Source organism: Pteropus medius, unplaced genomic scaffold (genome assembly GCF_902729225.1).
Source record: "Pteropus medius unplaced genomic scaffold, Ma_sr-lr_union100, whole genome shotgun sequence".
Taxonomy (NCBI): domain Eukaryota; kingdom Metazoa; phylum Chordata; class Mammalia; order Chiroptera; family Pteropodidae; genus Pteropus; species Pteropus medius.
The window spans coordinates 26,581,294-26,591,838 of NW_024354500.1; the positions used below are offsets into that span (position 1 = coordinate 26,581,294).

General features: G+C 31.0%; 1 pseudogene; it reads left to right on the forward strand.

The window, feature by feature from the left end:
- The first annotated feature begins 1,067 nt into the window (after positions 1 to 1,067).
- Positions 1,068 to 1,186, forward strand: LOC120595164 (uncharacterized; annotated as a pseudogene).
- The last annotated feature ends 9,359 nt before the right edge of the window (positions 1,187 to 10,545 follow it).

Consider the following 10,545-nt stretch of genomic DNA (forward strand, 5'->3'; position numbering starts at 1 on the left):
TATTTTTTACAGTAAAAATTCTTCCTATATTCTGGGCATAGGCCATCAGTTATGGTTTTTTGTAGTGTGACTTTTTGTTTTTCACCATTTTCGGTGTCATTTTGTAATTTGAATGTAAATTCAAGATAGGCTGTCTCAGGAGATACTAGGCAGTGTTATTTAAAACCTGACATTCATATTCTTGGAAAACTTGACACAGTTGTCTTCTTCTAGTCATAACTTGGCTGATAATAAATTTTGCATCCATGTTTTAGAAAAAGGTAATCCTTCCTAAAATTTGGCACATTTTTTTCACTATTAAGGGCTTTGCATCCTGTTGTATATTGAGAGAAGAAGTATATGAAATCATAAATCAAGCACAGCCAATTAACTTCAATCCCAAAGATAATTTTTCAAAAATAATCTAAGTACTAATTTGCCTAACATTATTAAATATTATATATAAAAGACATTTTTATATTTATCTTAAAAATATATTGGAATGCCACCTACTCTGCAAAAGTTAATAAATTCTTTAGTAACTGAGAAATTTTAATGAAAAATTAATATATTGGTATTTACATATATTGATTACTTGAAGAATTGGTTTCTGAGGAAATCTAATAATTAACGTGTTGTATATTTTGTGATTGCACAGATATATTTAGCTTTCCAGTGCCTACTCGTTGAAAAAAAATATCTTTTTCAAGTGAGGTTACACAAATTGCACTCTGTAATACTGGTACACATGGCTTAAAAGCATTAACTATGTGTAGGCTAAATAATGGCCCTTGAAATGTCCATTTCCTAATTCCTAAAACCCATGAATGCTACCTTATATGGCAACAGGGCTTGGCAGATATGGTTGTGATGAAGATCTTAAGTGGGAAGATTATCCTGGATTATTCATGTAGGCCTAATGTAACCACAGGGATTCTTATAAGAGGGAGACAAGGGATCTCAGAGGGCCAGAAGGTGATGTGAAGACAGAAGCAGATATTTATCATGCTACACTCTGGCTTTGAAGATGGAAGAAGGGACCATGGGTGAAGCAATGCAAAGAAGAAGCTCTAAAAGCTAGAAAAGGCATCTATGGCCATGCCACCCTGAACAAACCCAATCCCGTCTGATCTCGGAAGCTAAGCAAGGTTGGGCCTAGTTAGTGCTTGGATAGGAGACCACCTAGGAAGACAAGGTGCTGTAGGCGTAAAAAAATAAATAAATAAATAAGGGATTGTAAGATGACAAGTTCTTTGTAAACGGTAAAGTCAACCAAGGGTTGCCTCACCTTAAAAAAATAAATAAATAAATAAACAAAATAAAAACTTGAAAAGGCAAATTAGCTTATTCTCTCTTAGAATTCCAGATGGTGGGAACATGGCCACATTGACATCATGGTGTTGGCCCAGTGAAACTCATTTCAAGCTCTTACTTCCATAACTGTTAGATAATAAACATATGTTGTTTTAAGCAAGTAAGTTTGTGGTAATTTGTTATAGCAGCACTAAGAAAATAATACATTAAGTTAAAATTGTTTCTACTGAATTAAAATGTCTCAGTCAAAAATAAAAATAGGTGCTGTGAGACAGAAAGTCTTTCTGATAAAAAGGAATCACTAGGGTGGGTATGGAAAAGACACAAGAATGGAAATTCAGTCTAGGTATGTATTTAACAAACCCTGTAGTGCTCAGGAGAAAGAAAAAGTAATAGCAATGAGTAAAATATGATATTATGAGTAAAACTATCTGATATAAGGCAAGTAACATAAAGGCTTTAAAGGAGAACTTTTTCCCTACTAAATATCACACCACTAATTTTTTAGCCCCACCTTTCTGTTTCTCAATGTCTTTAGGTAGCTAATACAATATAGGTATTTAGGAAATGTTAGTCTCTTTCACCCTAGTTCTAGATTTAGAAGATATTTTTCTACTATAAGTAATATATTTTTAGTCTTAAAATAAATATATTTAAAATAATTTAACTAATGCATCTTGTCTATGTTGAACACACTTCAACTGGCATCTTGCTCATTATATGTGTGAATAGTTTGCACTAGCAGTTATTTCAAAGAGAAATACTACAACTGAAATTAGTGTTGTCAAAAGTACACTATGCCAATATCAGTGAAATGAAAGTGTCTTAAATCCAAACACATTTAGTTCAACCATCCTGTAAACTTTCTGTGGTTCGCCGGATACACTATTTCATAATGAAGCTTTAGAATATTTTATAGCATTAAATTTTTTAAATGTTTCCCTAAAGACTATTTTAGATATGTCTTTATTAATAGACATATCTCTGCATTTTATGAATATATGAAAATGATGATATTATTTATATTGTTAATATCATTTTACTTTACTTTTGTTGAAACTCCAAAATTTGTTTGAGTTCATTTTGGGCCATAAATAAGACTGAAAATCTTTATTTTATTGAAAAAAATTGGAATGCTAGTTTCTCCTTGTTTCTATTATTATAACTTATATTTCTGAAGAAAGCAAGATTTTTTTGTTATGATAGTCTCATAAACTAATTCAGATGACAGATTGTGAAACCAAAGTGGTATTAAACATGTACTTGGATGAGAGGTTTTGGATTTTTAAGAATGTTTATGACAGAGAGAGAATTTTTAGATATAATAACAGTGGCCATTGAGCCCATACAATCAGGATATAAACCGACACAACAAAAACTATTTTGAATCTTTGAATCATTGTATTTCACCTGTGTACTCAACCTTTAGAAACTTTTTTGCCTTTGAAAAGATCGAGGTGTTGCAAGACACAATGTACAAGATAAAAAGAACAGGTGTGAATCATTTCTATCAACTCAAACTTGGAGAAAAGGAATTCTTACCAATGAATCTTATCTTAGTCCCTTCTGCAAAAATCTCTCAATTATACTAGCTTCATTAAGCATGAACCACTCTGTAAAAATAAATTATTCAATAGTTTAATTCAGAGGAAAAATAAGTCATATCAACAGACACGAGTGGCCTCCATTTTCCAATTCCCAAATGTAATTCACATCAGTTATAATTTCTGTTCAACACTTCTCTTCACTCACTGACTAGTAACCAATCTCCTCGACCTTGGACATAAAGTCAGACCCTATTACTTATTTCAGTCTCCACCCTTCCCCCACACATGGTGCTTACATGAGATTGAGAGTTTGGCCAATAAGTCAGCCTATCCCAGGAATTTACACATTAGATCTGGTGGGAGCAGATTTCTATATTTTTGTTATTGTTGGAAAATTATTTGCAATTATAATTGCCTGTTTTTTATTTACATATAATTGACATGCACCATTATGCAAATTTAAGGTGTACAGCACAATGATTTAACATATGTATATAACTCAAAATGATTGCCACAATAAAGTTACTTAACACATCCATCACCTCACATAGTTACATTTTTTTTGTAATGAGAATTTTTAGGATCTACTCTCTTAGCAGTTTACAAATATACAATTCAATATTGTTAACTTTAGTTACTATGCTATATATTACATCCTCAGATTTATTTATTTATTTATTTATTTATTTAATAACTGGAAGTTTGTAACCTTTAACCACCCTTACTCATTTCCCCATTCCTTTGCCCTTACCTCAAGGGCAAAAATTAGATTTCACATATATATGAGATCATACAGTGTTTGTCTTTATCTGATTTAAGTAGCAAATGCCCTCAAGGCCCATCTATGTTATTACAAATGGCAGGATTTCTTTCTCTTTTATGGCTGAATAATATTCCATTATCATTGTGTGTATCACATTTTCTTTACCCATTCATCCATTGACGAATACTTAGATTGTTTCCATCTCTTGGGTTATTGGAAATAATGATGCAATAAACATGGATTTGCAGATACTTCTTTGAGATAGTGATTTTTTTCCCCATCATATATATACCCATAAATGGAATTGCTGGATCTCATAGTTCTATTTTTAATTTTTTGAGGAAACTCTACACTGTTTTCCATAGTGGCTGTGCCAATTTACATTCCCACCAATAATATACAAGTGTTCTTTTTTCTCCAATCCTTACAAGCACTTAACTTTCGTCTCTTTGATGATAGCCATTCTGACAGTTGTGATCATGTTATGTGCAAAGAGAGATAATTTTACTTCTTCCTTTCTAATTTGGATACACTTTATGTATTTTTGTTGCCTGATGGTTCTGGCTAGGACATCCAGTCCTATGTGAATAGGAATGGTGAAAGTGGGTACATTTGTCTTTTTCCTAATCTTAGAGAATAAGCTTTCAACATTTTATCACTGAGTTTTATGTGGCTGTGGGCTTGTCATATATGCCCTTTAGAGAGTATTTATAATGAATAGATGCTGCATTTTGTCAAATGCTTTTTCTACATCTTTTGAGATGATCATATAATTTTTATCTTTCACTGTATTAATATGGTGTGTCACATTTGTTGATTTATTTATGTTGAAGTATCCATGTGTTCCAGGGATGAATCCCACTCAATGATGATAAATGATCCTTTTAATAAGCTGTTGAATTTGGTTTGCTAGTATTTTTGCATCTTTATTATCAAAGATATTGTTTTGTCATTTTCTTTTCTTATAATTTCCTTATCTTGCTTTGGTATTAAGGTAATACTGGCCTCGTAAAATAAATTTGGAACTGTTCCCACTTCTTCTATTTTTTGCAAGAGTTTGAGAAGAATTGGCATTCATTCTTCTTGAAATGTTTGGTAGAATTCACCCATGAAGCCATCTGGTCCTGTGATTTTTTAATACGTGAGTTTTTGGGTTGCTGATTTAATCTTCTTACTTGTCATTGGTCTGTTGAGATTTTCTGTTTCTTCATGATTTAGTCTTGATAATATTTCTAGGAATTTATCAATTTCTTCTAGGTTATCTAATATGTCGATGTATAGTGTTCATAATAGTCTCATATATCCTTTGAATTTCTGTGTTATCAGTTGTAATGTGTCCTCTTTCATTTATGATTTTATTTGGATCCTCTCTCTCTTGGTTAGTCTAGCTAAAGGTGTATGCTCTAGTTTATATTCTGATTATATATTGGCCTCTGACCATGATCTCTGATCATGAAGAAACTGAAGCTGGAAAATGAAATTAAAAATCAGAAAACTAGCAGAGAGAAGAGATGAAGAGAATCCTACTTACATCTGAGTCCCTATTCTAAATTGCCTTTAATTGGACATCTTGGGCTATGTTTACAGAATTATAATGAGCCACATCCAGATCTTGTCTAGAATAACAGACATAATGTAGAGGGAAACAGAACTCAGATCATGATCTATAGATGGATCCAATTTTTCATTGTTTCCATTTAAAAAAAGGTAAATAATTTTTTCTATGAATGGATTTGTGTTGGGAAAAAAGATATACACACGCATATGTGTGAAGGTATGTGAGTGTGGGTATGTTTGTATGAGTATGGCTGTTGACTAACTACACTGTGATAGAATATACTGGGAGTCAACTATTTTTATCTGCAATTTTTTCTTCTCTTCTTCCTTTGGTAACTGACCCCTACAATCTAACCTGAAAGGAAGTTATCTGAACCAAGAACAAAATATCTGCCTAAGCAGGGGTCTTTCTGTTGACTCTGAGAAAGCTTCACTTTTGACCTTCCTTTATTTTAGATCTGAGAGATGATACATTTTACTTTAAGACTAACCTCATTTATATTGAATTTCTGTCATTGGCACCCAAAGTGTCTGATAGACAACCTACCTACACACATGTCTTGCTATCCACATATTTGTACATTGTTTCAAGCCTACTCAGATTAATCACTTTATTTTTTCAATATTTCTGAGCCTTAGAGCATTTCATTCCTTCAGCCTTCAATTCACTTTTTTCAAGTATGGCTCATTTGCCTTAAAATAGCGAAACATCTTAAGATACAATTTTAATGTCAAAACATAAATTCTTAAATTAAGTTTTTCCTGATTCTTGTAATTATAAACTAACTTCTCAATGAGCTCATATCTGGTGACTTTCTTCAAATTTGAACTTGCAGAATATATATTTCATTCGGCATCTTAATGCCTCACATTTCCAATAATTCATATTCTTACTTTTACTCAATTCTCTCTCACAAATGTTTTACAAAATTTTTATTGATACTAAGGTCTGAGTGAATGATTGTAAGTTATAGAGTTATTAGTAACAGTGGTGTTTTGAAATTAAAACTAATTCAAATAGTAAGCATAGGTTAAGTTCTAAAAGTAGAAATTCAGGCATTAACATGGTGATTTCACGGACATTTAGGCTATCATGCCATACCTTTATTTCTTAAATTGCTTCTTTTCGAAATACAGAAATTAAATTGTGTATCATTAGGTATCTTGTAACAGAGGAGTCTTTAGATAAACTCAGAGATATCTGAAATATTTGTAGGTTAAAAAAATCACAACTGAATCAACATGTGTGGCAATGATCTTATATTCTGGTTATCTTTCTAAAATGCAGTCATATGTACGACAACCTTTAATCTTAAATTTTTAAATGAACTTCTGGCTTATAGATGAAATAGAGAACCTCCTCTTTCACTGTCTGACTTTAATAGATAACAAGAGCAATGAGAAAGTGTAGCAGAAATCTACCAGGATGACAAAAAAAAAATCTTTACAAAAATATTATATATCTATATCTATATCTATATCTTTAGATATAGATATAGTGTGTGTGTGTGTGTGTGTGTGTGTGTGTGTGTGTGTGTGTGTGTGTGTGTATCCCTATTATAGCAAAGATAATACAGAGATAAGGATGAATGTCTAAAAAGCAGGCCTGCTGGTGCGGATTTCAAGCAAAGGTGTTGGGACACTGGCTTCTTAAAGATGGGGGACTACCCTGAGTGGCAAGATCAATGATTCCTTTACTTGAAAAAGCAGATTTGTTTCAATGATGAGAACTGCTGCAGAAACTTCTCTCACACTTATTTGATACTAGGATATCACAAAAGAAGCTAAGGTAACTAAAGAGATCCACCTTCTTTGCAAGTGCATTGCAGAATGAAAGAAAATCTATGGATTAGAAGTAGTTATCAGCTAAAGATAAATAAATGTGAGAGGGTAAGGATGTATTATGTACATTTTGTAAATCAAGTAAGAGGTATATGTGTATTTAAATATATAAAAATAACCTGTAGAAAAGCCAAGGATTATATTATTAATAGCATAGTGTGGAACAAAGGAGATTGTGAGGTGTAAGAAAGTAGATATATAAAAATTTCAACATTACTTGCAGTAGGAAATCAATAGACACTGGCAAAGAAATAGATTAATTCTACTGAATAAATCACACTTATAAAGGACCACAATAGCTTTAAAAGGCATAAGCTTTTTAAATTATCAGAAGTAAACATATACAACAAAGGAAACACAGACCTTATTGAGAAAGAAAATAAATAAAATATGAATGCTAGAAAAAAATAAAATAAGGTGGCAAAACTAAACCAAGCATTAATTTTATCTCTATAAATATAAATGAGATTTGCTTATTTATTAAAAGAAAAAATATGCTCACATTAAATAATCAAGCAAAACCTAACTACATGTTATGTAAAGGAGACATAAAATAAAGTAACTCAGAAAGGTTGAAAGTAAAAGAGTAGACAAAGACATAATAGGAAACTGAAGACAAAATTTTATAGCATTTTAATATCAGATAATACATAATTCTTGTTAAAAATTGAACCAAATAAAAAGCCTTTATAAAATATTTAACCTACAATGAAAATTTTATGATTATGATCTATATACAAAATAATTGCATCAAAAATCATAAAGTAAAAATTTATTAGTATAGTCTTTTCTTAGCCTATATAGATTAAATTAGAAAAAAGTATGTAAGACCTAAATAACCTTATTGCTTGTATTGATCAAAATAATATAGCTCGACTGAGCATACAATTTACATTTCCAAGTACTATAAAACAGTCATATTTTTGACAAAAAATGCTTAGTAAATTCAAAACAATAAAATTACCAGAAACACTATGCTTTGTATATAATGTAATAAAACAACAAATAAACCAAGAAATCAATAAAACAAGCAAAAATGAATAATTTATATGCTTGTATTACTTCTCACCTTCTCTCTTCCTCTACTTAAAAATATGTTTTAATATTTAATCCTTATCAGGATAAATTGTTATGTGAAAAGGCAAGGTATAGTGTAGTATAGTATTTCATTTTACATATTTATAATACACTACAGTATGTTTTAAAAGCAGAGCATAATTATGTACATTTTCTTATATATACATAGCTATTTTCAAAATTATGCATCAGATATGTAATTTCTGGACAGTGAATATGGGAGAATAGAGAAAAAGTAGGATGAGACACACTTTTCTTGAAATTTTTACCATTTTCCTAAAAAACCTGTTACATATTTAACAATCTATAAAAGGATTTGTAAAACTCTTTTATGGAATAAAGGTAGTCTCTATAAGCACAAATAAACACAGAAGACATACAGCAAAGTGTTGGCTGTTATTATGGGTCTCATGGGATTTTAGACTTTTATTTCTCATTTATATTTTATGGTATTTTATTTTTTAACTAAAAGTATATATCATGCTTATAGTCAGAAAGACTGACTACAGACTTTTTTCCATTTTGGAAAAAAATATATCAAGACTCTACTGGGATGGTTTCCCATAGCCTCTGGGAAAAACTTTAAACACCTTAATGAAGCATACCAGGCCTTTTACAATGACATCCCATTTTGTATTCCCAGAATTAGTTCCTGCTTTACCTGCCTCATACAACCTACATTTAGACAAAAGTTCATGACTCAAAATTCACACAGTTCAGTGATAACTCCATGCCATATTTTATGGTTTTCCTTCTCCATAGAATAAATGTTCTTTTCTTTACTATCAACCCCCCTCACTTTTAAAACTTCATTAAAATGTTGCCTTCATGACGTTTATAGGTAAAATTAATCACTACCTCCTCTGATTTCTTTTATAATATTAGAATCAAATCCGTATATCTGATGTCATACTGTCGTGTGTTTGTATGTGTGTAAGTGTGTGTGTATAGGAAAGAGAGAGAGAGAATCAAACTTATAAACATTCTATTGAGCCCTCGTCTTCAATACAATAAAATAGATTGAGTTGAGGCTAGACATACTCAGTTTTTAACTTTCTCAATTTATGAACAATTTTGTTTGCTCAGATAGTTAGATGAAGTAGCTGATAACTTGACCTTCTGACTGCCTATCATTGTGATAAGCAGGTGTGGAAATCTAGAGATTGTTTTTAACCAGATTCTGTATTTGCTGATAGAGAGGGATTCAGTCTAAATTCCAACAAAAGTTTTTCAAATGACTCAAAATTCTGAAGACTTTGATGAGAATTAAACTAAGAACTGGTTGATAAGGAGTAACCTCATCAATTTCTTCATTTTGGCACCAATGGTATAAGCATTAAAAAATATGACTTAAATGGAAGGCTGCTTTCAGCTAAACTCAATAGAATAAAAACTTTATCTTGAATTTAGAAAAATTACTTACTTTTCGACAATTATTATAAGGCCAAGATATTTCATTTGTCTTCTGCAGTGTTCTAATAGACATTAAAAATAATAATAATTGTATAGCTTCTTTATTTGTCAATAATAACTCTTTTGTTTGGAACTCTTAAGGAATTTCAGTTTTGAGATATAGCTACATTAAGACAAATAGAGCTATATTTCTAAAAGAAATATTTTTTTGCTTTGTAATAGAAGTGTTAGCATGTTTAGGTTATTCTGGTGTTATGAATTAATCTTTTTTGGATAGAGTCTAGCAATTTTGTCACCTTGGGCAAGATATCCAACTCCTGAGCCTTAATTACTTTTCATTAAAACAATAATACTCATGTCACATTGTTCTTCTTAATGATTTCAAAGTAGATAGTGCAATAACGATTCCTATGTTGAGCATCTATTTTAATTTACTGCTTTTGATGGGGAGGGTAAAAATAATTTAAAACCTAATTATTTACAATTTAAATACCAAAATAAAGTTTTATGCAAGGTATTTACAGAATCAATATTCAGTGTCTCAAATTGTAATGTATGTACAAATGAAAACAAATTTAATTAATTAATGATAAAGCAGTTCTACTTTTGATAATGGTTTAGTGGCTCATATGAGACTCGTCCTCATAAATAGTACTTAAAAACTCTGGGATAAAATTCTGAAAAAAATAATTACTGTATTGAAAAACAGTACCAGAAAACAACCTAAATCAGGCAGAACTGGAGAGTCGATAACCTTTGAAAAAAGGATTTTCACTGGACGATATTTGAGTTTATGTGTCTTTTCTCTCCATATATTGTGGGATAGCCTGAACTTAAGCAGGAAAATCAGAGTCCAACTAATTTGAAAAAGTACAACTAGAGTTCAGGGCTCTCAGAGAAATTAAAATACCAGGGAGATATTGGCAAAAGGTGTTCCCACAGAAAGTGTAGCCCCAAAATCTGTGTAAAAACTTTACCTACATCCTTGCTTCTTCCATAAACTACACATACCTACAGGAGTATTTAAGGTGCCCTGCAGATAGCAATGAATGA